At 35.9% G+C, this 11,423-nt stretch overlaps 1 long non-coding RNA gene across 1 annotated transcript in view; it reads right to left on the minus strand.

Moving 5' to 3' along the window:
- Nucleotides 1-10,855, minus strand: part of LOC128249391 (uncharacterized) — a 138,774-nt gene extending 127,919 nt beyond the window's left edge. The window contains exons 1-2 of the long non-coding RNA XR_008265499.2: nt 10,796-10,855; nt 9,982-10,127 (exon numbers count right to left, since the gene is read on the minus strand). This is a non-coding gene — a long non-coding RNA (uncharacterized LOC128249391). The remainder of the gene's footprint in view (nt 1-9,981; nt 10,128-10,795) is intronic.
- Between the last annotated feature and the right edge of the window lie 568 nt (nt 10,856-11,423).

The raw sequence follows: 11,423 nt of genomic DNA on the forward strand, positions 1-11,423 counted from the left end.
TATACCTTTGCGAATCGGTATGCTACTACTATATATATATAATATATATATGTATTATATTATATTATATATATATATGTTTTATATTATATATATGTTTTATATTATATATTATATATATGTGTTTTATATTATATATTATATATATGTTTTATATTATATATTATATATATATGTTTTATATTATATATATATATATATATATATATATATATATATATTATATATATATTATATATTATATTATATATTATATATATATTATATATTATATATATATTATATATATATTATATATTATATATATATTATATATTATATATATATAATATATATATATATATATATATATATATATATACGTTTTATATATATATATATATATATATATATCTTATATATATATATATAAGATATATATATATATATATATATATACGTTTTTTTTATATACATATATATATATATATATATATCTTATATATATATATATAAGATATATATATATATATATATACGTTTTATATTATATATATATATATATATATATATATATATATATATATATATATATATATATATATTATATCTTATATATATATATATATGTATTATATTATATATATATATATATTATATATACTCTTTTACTTGTTTCAGTCATTTGACTGCGGCCATGCTGGAGCACCTCCTTTAGTCGAGAAAATTGACCCCAGGACTTATTCTTTGTAAGCCTAGTACTTATTCTATCGGTCTCTTTTTGTCAAACCGCTAAGTTACAGGGACGTAAACACACCAGCGTCGGTTGTCAAACACAGACACACAAACACACATACATATATATATATATATATATATATATATATATATATACATACACATATATACGACAGGCTTCTTTCAGTTTCCGTCTACCAAATCCACTCACAAAGCTTTGGTTGGCCCGAGGCTATAGTAGAAGACACTTGCCCAAGGTGCCACACAGTGGGACTGAACCCGGAACCATGTGGTTGGTAAGCAAGCTACTTACCACACAGCCACTCCTGTATATGTATTATATATATATTATATTATATACATATTATATTATATATATATATATATATATATATATTATATTATATATCATCATCATCATCATCATCATCGTTTAACGTCCGCTTTCCATGCTAGCATGGGTTGGACGATTTGACTGAGGACTGGTGCAACCGGATGGCTACACCAGGCTCCAATCTAATTTGGCAGAGTTTCTACAGCTGGATGCCCTTCCTAACGCCAACATATATATATATATATATAAAATATATATTCTATATATATATATATATATATATATATATATATATATATATATATATATATATATATATATAATATCTATTTTCTTTCATTACACGAAAGAAACAGCCTCAGTACGTTGCAAGATAGGACTCCCTCTTCCAAAAGGATGGCTCCCTCACAGACAGTCCAACCAGGATCAGTGAGGTACTGAATGACCAGTTCAAAAGTGTCTTTACCACCCCGTTGGAACACAGACAAGTGGACGAACCAGTGAACTTCTTTTTCGCCTCACCTATAACCAGCGAGGCAATTACAATGGGATACATTGACATTAGCGAAGAGGATATACTACTAGCCATAGATGTGGTGGACACAAACTCAACTGCTGGTCCTGATGGTTTCCCAGCGATCCTCCTCAAATCATGTAAGCATGCCCTAGCAAAACCCCTCCAGATTCTCTTCCAGAGCTTTCTTGCAAATGGCAGACTGCCAAGCAAGCTGAAGGAGGAAATAATATGCCCAATCTATAAAGGGGGAAGCAGAGCAGATGCCAAAACTTATAGGCCTATCTCTCTGACTTCACACATCAGCAAAGTCATGGAACGGATAGTCGGAGGGAAACTAATCACATTCCCTGAAGAAAATAACTTGCTGAGTGATACTCAGCATTGCTGCCGACCAGGTAGCAGCTCTTACAACATTATGACTGGGTGTTGAGGCAGTTACTCAACAGCTCAAATGTGGATGTAATATACCTTGATTTTGTAAAAGCTTTTGACAAAGTGGATCGTGGTATGATATGCCACAAACTGCATGATCTCGGCATAGATGGAAAACTTGGAGAATGGTTACATGACTTTCTGAAAGATAGAAGTCAGGCAGTAGTGGCCAATGGAGCCACCTCAATGAAAACACAAATAGTGAACAATGTTTCACATGGCACTGTCTTGGGACCACTGCTTTTCATAGTGACCCTCTCAGAAATGCCCTCAACTGCCCTGATAGCCACCCTTGCTAGCTACACAGACGATACGAAAGTCTCGCAGAAAATACACATCTGCAGCAGGAGTTGGACTCAATTTACAGATGGACTGAGGATAATAATATGCAGTTTAAAGCTGAAAAATTCCAAGCTCTGTGCTACCAGCGTCCAAAACTGAATATGAAACTTACAGGGTACACTGGTCCACAGGGAATTACAATCCCAGAGCCTAAATCAGTGAGGGACCTGGGTATTGATATGAGTGATAATACCTCTTTCCAAGTGCACATTACCAGGATGGTGACAAAGTGCAGATGACTGGCTGGATGGATCCTGAGAACATTCAGAACCAGAGGTAAGGAAACCATGATGGTCCTCTGGAGGACATTCATCCTCAGCCACCTGGATTACTGCTCCCAGTTATGGTCACCCAACAGTATAAAATTAACAGCGGACCTTGAAGCAATCCAGTGAAGCTTCACAAAGAAGATCATCTCTTTGCAACAGCTCAGCTACTGGGAAAGGCTGAAACAGCTAAGACTCTACACCCTGGAGCGAAGGCAGGAGAGGTATGCAGTAATATACAACTGGAAGATGCTGGAAGGAATTTTGCCAAATTTTGGCATTGAAAGCTACAGCAATGCCAGAACGGGTCGACACTGCATAGTACTAATGATCCTAACAAAGCCATCGCGCTTCAGGACCAGTTACTGCAACAGCCTGGGTTTCAGGGGCCCACAGCTTTTTAATATTCTCCCAAAGAGCCTGAGGAAACTGCACAAAATAGATGTAGGTGTTTTTAAATCAAGGCTGGACCTCTTCCTGTCAAGAGTCCCAGATGAACCTACCTCATGGCAAGAGGTGCAAATGAGGGATTGCTACATCAAACTCCATTCTTCCCCAAGTGCCATATATTAAAGGAAGATCTCAGTAATTTAAGTGTAGCAAAACTGCGGTGCTCCAGCATGGCCACAGCTATGAGCTGAAACTACAAAAAATATATATATATATCAGGGGTAACGCTCACGGCATCCAACAATATCAGAGATCTGGGTGTAATTGTTGACAACAATCTCAATTGGAGTGCCCACATGAACAATAAGGTCAATATAGCTCGTAGGATGAGCTCCTGGATCTTAAGAACCTTCCAGTCCAGAGAACAAGGTGTCATCATTCCACTTTTCTCCTCCTTTGTACGGCCACACCTCGAATACTGCTGCCCCTTGTGGTCTCCCCATACAAAACAAAACATCTCGAGGATTGAATCACCCCAGAGGGCACTCACCAAACGAATTAAGGGCATGACTGATCTTGATTACTGGGACCACCTTAAAGCCTTGAAGCTTTACTCTCTCCAGCGCCGCCGCGAGCGGTACATCATTTGTACGATGTGGAAAATATACCGCCAGCATTGCCCAAACGACCTGAACATTAGTTTCAAGGTTCATCCAAGGCTGGGACCATGGGCCATACGTCCCCTGCCCAATTCAGGATCACAACATATAGGTACACTGCGGCATAATTTATTTTCCTCAACAGGCCCTGCCCTGTTTAACATTGTCCCGAAACAGATAAAAGAGGAATGGATCCTATCAGCTTTAAATGGAGCCTAGACACCTTTCTTCAAAGAATACCAGACAAACCACCCATACCTGGATACAACTCACTCAATAAGAACTCACTACTTGAATGGACCATAGACAAAACTTGACTGTAAAAAGGATTTAGATAATCCTATCAGGTGGTGCTATTAAGTTAGACATGGCCTGGACCAATCTTTGATCGAAACATATCTAAGTTTATATGTGTGTGTGTGTGTGTGTGTGTGTGTGTGTGTGTGTGTGTACATATATATATATATATATATATATATATATATATATATATAGGCGTAGGAGTGGCTGTGTGGTAAGTAGCTTGCTTACGAACCACATGGTTCCGGGTTCAGTCCCACTGCGTGGCACCTTGGGCAAGTGTCTTCTACTATAGCCTCGGGCCGACCAAAGCCTTGTGAGTAGATTTGGTAGACACATATGTATGTGTTTGTGTGTCTGTGTTTGTCCCTCCAACATCGCTTGACAACCCATGGTGGTGTGTTTACGTCTCCGTAAACTAGCGGTTCAGCAAAAGAGACTGATAGAATAAGTACTAGGCTTACAAAGAATAAGTCCTGGGGTCGTTTTGCTTGACTAAAGGCGGTGCTCCAGCATGGCCACAGTCAAATGACTGAAACAAGTAAAATAAAGAGTATATATTATAGATTATATATATGTGTATTATATGTGTATATACATATATACACAAACATATAATACATATACATACGCACACATATACATATATACACACACATATATATACACACAGACATACAGACACATATTTACACACAATTTACTCACCTATATATACACATACATACATACATTCACACACACAATTTACGCACCTATACATTCGCACAGATGCATATATAATCCCATACACACACACACATCTTATATAACTACACACGCGCACACACATACGAGTGTATGCTGCGCACGCATTAATCAGAGATTCGCTTCGCACTCGGGACCTGATTGAATCTGAGTAGCATAGAATCAGGTAGACTGACAGCAACTGTAAGGGAAGTCCGTCAGATGGACTGTAAGTGTTCTTGGGTGGCACACCTAATGTCCATGCCCAATTTCATACCACGACCCGACTCTTGTGTGCCTTTAACAGTGCCGACTGTTGAAAGCAGTAGGACCAGGTCTCCCATTTGAAGATTAACTTGATATCTTGATGCATCACTTCCTACTACCGCAAATCCATGAGACGTGTTTTCTCCCCCCCCCCCCTTCCCCTTATCAGACTTGAAATCTCTGTAAAGGTTATTGGAGCTGTCCTTCTTCTGACTAAACCGCGTGCGCGCGCACACACACGTAACATATACATACACATGAAAATATACATGTATACAAGTACACAAACACACGTGCGTACGTTTATGTTTATAAATAGACATTCACACATACGTAAATAATTGTGTGTGTGTGTGTGTGTGGTGGTATTTTAGTCAGCTACTGTAAAATACATCGTCTATCTCTCGACTGTGCGTGTGTGCAGCTAAGTGTACGAAAACAATGATAATTTTTGATAGTGATATCACTAAAAACTGCCACATATGATTAACGCCAGAGCACATTAACAACAGCAGTATCTGTACTGTACATGTTCGCAGCTACTGTAAACGACATAAAAAAAAGTGTTGTGGAGACACAGAGGGAGATAATGAGAGAGGAAAGGAGAAAGAAAAAGAGCAAATAATTCAGCACGTAACAGATGGAGAAAGAGAAGGTTGGAAAAACTGAGATAGAGTCACTTCATAAGCGGAGATAAAGAGAGTGACAATATGAAAAGAGAGAGAGAGAGAGAGAGAGAGCGAATATTAGCTACTAAGGAATACGGAGATAGCGAAAAGTAATGGTGGGGAGAGAGAAGGGGAGAATTACCAGTTTCTTGGGGTGAATGTAACACACACACACACGCGGGCGCGCGTTACAGATAGATAGATAGATGTAGATATATATATATATATATATATATATATATATATATATATATATATATATATATATATGGTATGAGAAAGAAATACAAGACAGTGTGAGGAGTTCATTATAATGGTGGGTATTAAATATAGCATTAATAAAAGAAAGTGAGAGAAGGTGAGAGGGAGATAAGTGACTGGCTGACAAGCCGGTTGGTCTGCCGGTAAGTCTGTGTGTCCGTTTGTCAGTCTGTCGGTCGAGAAGGCAGCATCGGTAGTGACTGCTGTAGCGAGCACCTCTCTCGCTCTTCCCCCCCCCCTTACACAAAAGCCGATGTTGCCATCATGTCAGCAAGCAAATCAACAGTAGGAAAAGGAGCGCTGATAGTCATGCGCTTTGATTAAACATTACTCAGCTTGGCCGACTTGTACCGACGGCTTTTCCCTCCACCCTCTTACTCTCTGTATCTCCCTGCTATTCTCTTCTTCTCTCATTAACTCTCACACACAAAACACAGCTATACTTATATTCACATATATATATTGATATGCATACACGCATACAATCAATACTGACAACCTATACAGACATACAGAGACACTAGAAATGTAGATATGTAAGATGAAAATGAAATAACATAAAAACAGTCAAAATATACCTCGACTAGACATATAAACGCATATATATATAAATATATGTGCGTATATCAACTAGCTTATGTATCTAGGTGCACGCATATGTGTGTGTGTAACTGATTATATAAATATACAGAAACACACAAATACAAAGCTGGATACACATTAATATACTCACTCATAAGCACACGTACACATGTAAGCAAGTATAACTGTGAATACACCCACAACTGTTAAGCACAGAGACACTCAGACACAGACAAATACTGTTACAAACCTACACGCCGAAGGAGGAGACTAGCTTGGATCATATTCCTTAAACTCCCCCTCCGTCTTATACTCACTCTAACTGCTCCTCGCTCCCGTTTATCACACTCCTTTTCTCAACAATTGCTACTTTCCACTCCATTCATCGCCGTTTGTTTTTTTTTTACGTTTTCTGTGTATTTGTTTTCAGGTTGTTTTTTTTTATGTACTTAATATTTACATCCTTCTGTCATTTCTTCTTTGCTTTATTCAAACACTCCTTGATTTCTCACATATCATTTTTCAGTTTGGCTGCCATTCCTACCTTTTCTCTCGTATTGTCTCCTCCCTTCCTCACCACCCCTGGACTTTCCCACTATTGCATGTAATCTACGTTATTCATTGTCCTTCATTTAGCATTATAGTACGACTGATTCCTGATGTCACTGTACGTATGGTTAACGACACCATATGTTGTGTCAATGAGCTGGGGTCGCACACAACTGTGTGTATATGTATCTATCCTGCATGAGTTTTCTTTCTGCATGTGGAAGTGTATGTTGCGGCTGTGATTAAGTGAGCATATGGTGTAGATGGATGATTACAGTGTATAGTTTGAGTGTGCACATATATTATCGAAATATACAGTTAGATGTAACCTATGCGGTCGCAATATTATGAGAATTGTGTGTAGATAGGTAGGTAGATAGATAGATAGATACACACATACAGAGCCACGTTATCAAATGGTGTATATCTACTGTTGAATTGCACACATGTGAGCAGAATATCAAATTGATGTGTGAAGATGTCGTAATATGTCGATACAATTAACCGAGTTCATATACGATGTTGAATCATGGATGTTATGTGTAATATCAGGTGTGTCTATGTGATATGTCTATTGTCTGCAAAATGTGTACGACTTTATTATGTTGATGTTTAATTTATCGTGTTCTAAACACATAAAAATTCTTCGTGTTTTTATAGTTAAATGGACTTTATTTTGACATCGGGAGCTTAGGAGGCAGATGGCCTTCCTGAGAGGTCAAAGAACTTATAAACAGAAAAACACTTGCACAATAGATTTGCTATTTGCTCAGAGACATCTCTCATAAACATAACAGATACTGACTTCCAATAAACTAAAGTAGCCTTTCAGATTAAAGGTTGAAATATTTTTATCCGTAAGTGAGGGAAATGGGTAGTTTGACGTGGAATGCCGAAAGGAATTAAACATGTGGTAAATGGTTTGTAAGTGAAAAGGGTGGGACAAACATTCCCTATATATATTGGGAAATTAGAAAGTTATCTCGTGACAGAAGGTAATTTATTACATTCTAAGAAAAGGAGCTTGAGTACTGCCTTTTGAACTTCCAAGAAAGAATCAATTGGAATATCCATTTTGATAATCTATATTTTACGCTGGAGTGAAGAGACGTGAATAATGTTCTAAATGATAAATATGAGAGGAAAATACGAAGGCCTGAGAGAGGATATGGTTTCAAAATATATCAAATGTTTGATTGTAAACATGCTGTGATTGCAAATAATGGAGTTCCTTGTAACTAAATATATAGCGATGTAGAAGAGTCAATCAGAAATATAGTGATGTAGAAGAGTTAATCAAGAATATATAAATTCCATGTTCAAATTGAGGGAGATATATGTTATGATAAACGTGTTACTTCGGCTTTAGTTTGATTCAGTACCTACAGATACCATTGTGGTTACCAAAATTCGTACCAATTTATCTTTTTTCATTGCAGCATAGATTAAATGGATATTTATTTAGCAATGTCCTAGGACATTAGTTATCTGTCAAATCATAAAAGATATCTTTCAGAATAAAATCATCAGTTTAATTTATAGGAACTCTTTAGAACGAGTCTTTGGCAGAACTTAAGAACTCACAGCTTTTATAACATCATTTGTTCTGGCTCATGTTATACTTAGTCTACCTTTAGCAGAGTCTACTTTTTTGCATGCATTTGGGCCAGGTTTCAAGTTTGAAGATATTCTTCCTTTTTCACTCCCAAATGCATGCAAAAAAGTGGACTCTGCTAAAGGCAGACTAAGTATAACATGAGCCAGAACAAATACCACAAAGTATCTTGTCCAGTGTTCTAATGATTCTATCAGTCCATCACCTGAAACTGGTGCTTTACTTATCAACCCCAGAGGAATGAAAGACAAAACTGATCTCAGCAGGATTTGAACTCAGAACACAAGAAACCAAACTAAATAATGTAAAGGCATTTTGTTTAATGCTTTAATGACTACCAAAGTGTTGCTTATAGTGTTAACCATTCAAAATAGCAATTAGATATGTGCATAAAGTATACCAAGTACACAGACACCAAATACTTATATGAAAATAGGTGTACATCCCAAAAGAAAATAAAGGATGGTGCTAGATTAGCTGTCCAGTATATTAAACAAATTACTTCAGTAGGTTACTAACTGCACAAACAAAACCCTCATATTTCCTATAAATGTCCTGGTCAGCAATGAGACTTCTCTCTCTCGCTCTTGTAAAATACATACACCCTCAACATAAAACTGCCAAAGCTACATTACAATAACTAAACTTCCACTTCAGAACCAAAACATTCTACAAGGTTCAAGTGGGACACAATGGAGTATTGCTCCCATGTTTGGGTGTGGGTGGTAATGCTGCTAAAAACCTTTATGGCTAAACAAAATCACAAACATATAACTAAAACACCTAGGGCCTGAAAACATCCTTTCACACAACAACATCTACAACTGCTCGTACTAATACTGCCAAAATCCCAGAATGATGCACAGAATCATAATTCTAAAGCCCCAAAATTCTATAATGACTAATTTTTGACACCACTGACCTACACATCTCCCTTTCCAAATCACAACATGGATTCAGATTACAACACTTAACTTCCCACTACTCACAAATCTAGCTCAAAATACATGATAGCTTTAATATAGAAATTATACAACTCCTCTGCAACATTCACAGTATACATAGTAAAGCAATGCATAAATATACTAAGAGCAATTACAGGCACTAGGTTTGACCAACAGAAAGAAACAATAACAGTTGCATAAAAAAAATACAGATCCATCATGAACTATGCTAATCCTTTACTGACTGTATCCTGGTTTCAGATCTCTCATATTGCAACTATTCAAGTGGAATGTTAACTGGGTCAGTCTGACTGGTTTCAGAGAGGGCTGTGAAGGACATGAACACAGCCCCTTTTCCAGACCTAATCAATAATTAAAAAATAAAATAATCATGTTTCTTGCAGATACTTACTTACTTATCCTATTTATCCTTTCCATTTCAAACTGGAAATCAACAACACAAATCTTCACTGGTCTGAAGTGCCTGCCAAAGTCATAGCACTGCCCTTCTCCTTTGAGTACTTTAAGTTCCCATCCACCCTGCTATATGCAGAGCTACTAACAAATAGTAACAGGTTTATCAGTTTAGATATATATAACATTTAAAACAAGATATAAGCTCATAATTTTTCAATCTGATCCTTAGAGACAAGAGATTTGTGTCAATATTTACATTTATGCTATGTTTCAATCAATTTGATTTCAAATCATCACAAACTGTATTATATATATATATATATATATATATATATATATATATATATATATATATATATGAATATGACTTGGTGATTAAGAACATTGCAACCTTCAGTTTAGAAATATGGGACTCTTTAGTTTGAATCCAATTTAATACTATGTACACATACAGAACTAAGACATCTGGTGATAATCAGTGATGAAGCCAATTAAAACAATGTAAAATGTAAAGATGAAGTTAATAGACTGAAAAATTATAATCTTATTAAGAACAACTCATTTCAGTCATTTAGACATTTATCATATTACATTAATAATGGTGAAAGTACTAAACAATAGATTCACTAAATGCCCTAATACCAGCAAACCATCTGTAATAATTTCATCAACAGAACCATTTTAACATCTATATTTCCATGTTGGCATGGTTAGCTCATAAATAAATTTATGTAATGTACAAATGCCCCAATACATACTCAATGAACATTTCAAAATTAACAAAGATCTTCAAAATACAATAAACTTACACATTTATCCAAAGTATTTCACCACACAAACCATGCCAACAAGCTAACTTGTTTGCATAGGTTCTTAAATAATAAATACTGAGGTATATATAATCTTTCATGTTACATAGTTAATAAATTATTTACACATTTTCCCCTCCTTCTGCGTGTTAGACTTTGTTTCCTTGTCTACCACATGACAACCCACTACTCTATCTTCTATCTTTTCAATATATACAATACTTCCTACTTTTATTTTATTGCTTGCCAAATGCCAAAGATATAATTTTCAATGCTTGTTATGTCCAATTCGGTAGCTATGTCATATCTCATTGTCAGTTTGCTTGACTGTTTCTCAGATGATTTATAAAACTACTGCCTCTCTTCTTACTATAGTTATCCTTAACTAAATCTTATTTCATTGTGTACAAAAGAGATTTTCTACCAACAATTTTTATAGCAATTTTGTTCCTTTTTTTTCATGTTCTGTAACATTTAACAGAATATCCAATCTAGACAAAGCAAACTAACTCTCCATTACCATGCATTTATAAACACTATGTTTTCTTTTTACTATCTTGAAGAAGTGATGCTGAAGGCTTTTCCTTCTTCTCAGAAATAACTATTATCTTTTTAGTGATAACAAAAT

This window comes from Octopus bimaculoides, chromosome 1 (assembly GCF_046866305.1).
Source record: "Octopus bimaculoides isolate indiv1 chromosome 1, ASM4686630v1, whole genome shotgun sequence".
Lineage (NCBI taxonomy): Eukaryota > Metazoa > Mollusca > Cephalopoda > Octopoda > Octopodidae > Octopus > Octopus bimaculoides.